This window comes from Nicotiana tomentosiformis, chromosome 7, assembly GCF_000390325.3.
Source record: "Nicotiana tomentosiformis chromosome 7, ASM39032v3, whole genome shotgun sequence".
NCBI lineage: Eukaryota > Viridiplantae > Streptophyta > Magnoliopsida > Solanales > Solanaceae > Nicotiana > Nicotiana tomentosiformis.
Genome location: NC_090818.1, coordinates 91,013,357 through 91,016,328, shown reverse-complemented (window position 1 = coordinate 91,016,328; position 2,972 = coordinate 91,013,357). Strand labels below are relative to the sequence as shown.

The following is a 2,972-nucleotide window of genomic DNA, read 5'->3' as shown; positions in this document are numbered from 1 at the left end:
AAGGCTGAGGAATCCTCTTCATCTAAAATACTTGTCGACCACTTACCTCATTTTCAGGAATATGATCGTAGGAAGATCAAGTAAACCAGAATGCGGAGTCTAGCAGCTGGACTGAGACAATCGAATGACAAGACTAGTGTCAAAGTTTATATACTTTAAACTCAAACACTAGGGAGACTATACGGAGACCAGCACTCGCGGACTGCTTAGCCTAACCAAAAGCTGCAGAAGCACCAACGTATTCGAAGAAGAAATTTTATGCTTAGAGCAAGATCTCCAACAAGCAAGAGCAAGCACTGTTAATGTACCAATTGTCCGACATCAACTATCTTCATCAAAATAACCCATCTATAAGGCTCAGATTGTTTTCACTGTATACTACTAGGATATGTATCACAAAGGAAACTTAGCAGAAGTTGTAAGTATCATTTATCCTAATTTGTAGAACAAAAATCTTGAGCTTTACTTTATTTTATTACCCGGAGAAGTTGTACCATTTTTGTTTAAATATTCTACTAAGGACATGGTATCCCTACTTGTCAAAATGAAGATGACACGCCATCTTCATAAGCATTGAACTCACTAAGGGCCCATTCTTAGTTCAATGCCAACTTCATGAGGCAACTAATTATAAATATTGAACACTCAAAGTATCAGTTTGAAAGCTATCATTCTAAAAGGATATAAAGCCGACACATGGTTAAGAATTATGGCTAAGGCACAATGAATGCCCGATAAAGTCTACAAAAATATTTCTAAGTCTGGAATATTCATGATCAAAACAATAATGCACAAAAACTTTTGAGTAAAATATTGTCGAAATTTTACTATAATAATTCTAAAATTAAGATATATAAAGTACAATATTCAAGAAATATTGTCAGAATCAAGATCAAAGGATCCAGAGGATGAAGAAACATCAGGGAGTCAAGTGGTTGGGGGAGGCAAAGGTGTCAAAATTTCCTTTTCTTCATTATTCTTGTCTAAGTATTATGATTCATCCTCACCTACATCAAGACTATACTCGCATCCGTCAGAGGATGAATAACCTAGGAGTGCCCCAATTTCTTTCGTCTCGACTTCAAGGTCCATGATCTACTTCTCTATGTTTGTCTTCCCAACATGGACTTCATGAAGAGTGTTTAAGCGAGTCTCTAAAGCAACCCAATTCGATCAAGTTCACTCTTCCCCCCACCTCTCCGAGTTAGTGAGCTAACTTATCATAAGCCTCTTTCAGGGCAGCTTTTTCAGCACCACTAGTCGAGTAAGTTCATCCGAAAAAGCAAGGGCGACTTCTAATTCCTTTTCTCTGTCCTCAATACAGGAATGTTATATTGTCAATTGAAGTTAAATCTCTTCTTTATCGGCCATTTCATCTTGAAGAGATCGGATTTTCTCTTTGGATTTGTTAAGGTCGCATGAAAACATTAACTCCCAGCCTAGAAGCTCTTTTTGCTTTAGTTTTGAGCTTTGTTCAGCACCCTTGTTCCTCAATATCAAGGCTTCCTTTTCAGCTTTACGTCATGTAACTTCGAACTTCAATCCTTCGACCTCGGCCTTCAACTCTCTGTTGGCCTCGACGACCCCGTTAAACTTGGACTTGTCCGCCTGGACCCTCTTTAGAGCCTTTGATGAGATCAGGTTATGCTACAAAACAAAAATAAACAATCAGCGGATTTATAAATCCGGGATAACAACTTAGGATAAGAGGAAAAAGAAGTCTCATTGTGGCGGTTGGATAAATCAGCTAGGTAATCAACCCCTCCATATCGTATTGAGACATCTTTGCCTTCTCAACAGGACCAACTAACTAATGTATATATTTAACAGCATGTCGAGGTTTATCTATAAGGTTGAAGTTGTTGGGAATAGTGAACTAGATGGTATGTTCACCAGGATTAGCATAAGGCTTGGGGGAGCATCCTGTACCCGCACAACATTACCACTTGCTGAACAGGGCTCTTGTTCTTGAGCCGTGGAAGTCATTGGAGGTGGTGCCATTTGGTCCCGCAGAATCTTTCTTTTGTACCTCGAAATTCAAACGAGGGGCATCCCCTCATCGAGTGGTCCATTTGGAGTGGGAAGCACATGATCTTCTTGTAAGTTTGCAGTAGGGCCCAACCTCTCAGTGTCGAGTTGAGATTCCTCCTCCGAGTCAACCATGACCATAGCAATACCCATTCTGCCCCCTCTCTAAGGATACTACAAGCAGTCGGGGGACTGACTTAGGTACTGCTCCTGTCGACTCTAGAATGATTGTCCTTTCTCTCAACAGTCATCTTTCACTCTGTAGAGGAACCGACGAAAGGAAGTTCCATGGAGGTATCTTGGGATGTTCCTGATTTCTACTTTTAAAGGGAAAATAGTTCTCGGATCCTTTGTTTGGGGGGGAGGGGGCTACTGGTATCAGGTAAGCTAGCCCGAGGTTGAGATTGTCATCTCTCCCTGAGAATACCGTGAGTTTCCGCTCTTACATCTAGCCCAAAGGAGATGCCCTTCCATGTCCTTGACTCTGTAAAAGAGACTTCCAGAATCTGAGATATCCATCATTCAATACCGTCAACCCCACTAAAATCCTCTACAGCAGCTACAATTTAATGAACAAAAGCTAGAGAAAGATACTGTAGAAGAGTAAGAAATCTTAATGAGAAGAGATACTTACGGTTTGGGTTCCACTTCTTGGGAAAAGGCAGTTTATTTGATCGAACGATGCACCGAGTCTACATCACGAGGAACCTTTCGAACCATCTCCAATCGTGGTCATCGTTGTAGTTAGTAATAAGAGCCATATTTCCCTAATGTTTCTTAGTGAATACACCACACCATTAGATCTTAGGATGAGAGAGATAAAGGAGGTGCCGACAAGTGTATGATACATCGGCCTTGGAAGACATATGGTGGAGGCAAGAAATTAGCCTCTTGACTATCAGACTGATTTGGGCCAAATAAATATTATATTGCAACATATCTCC

The 2,972-nt window shown here is 40.6% G+C and overlaps 1 long non-coding RNA gene across 1 annotated transcript; it reads right to left on the bottom strand.

The window, feature by feature from the left end:
- Positions 1-799: 799 nt before the first annotated feature.
- On the bottom strand, positions 800-2,972 carry LOC104109009 (uncharacterized). Its single transcript, XR_689139.4, has 2 exons — positions 2,663-2,972; positions 800-1,647 (listed from the first exon to the last, which is right to left on the bottom strand). It is a non-coding gene; the product is annotated as an uncharacterized lncRNA (long non-coding RNA).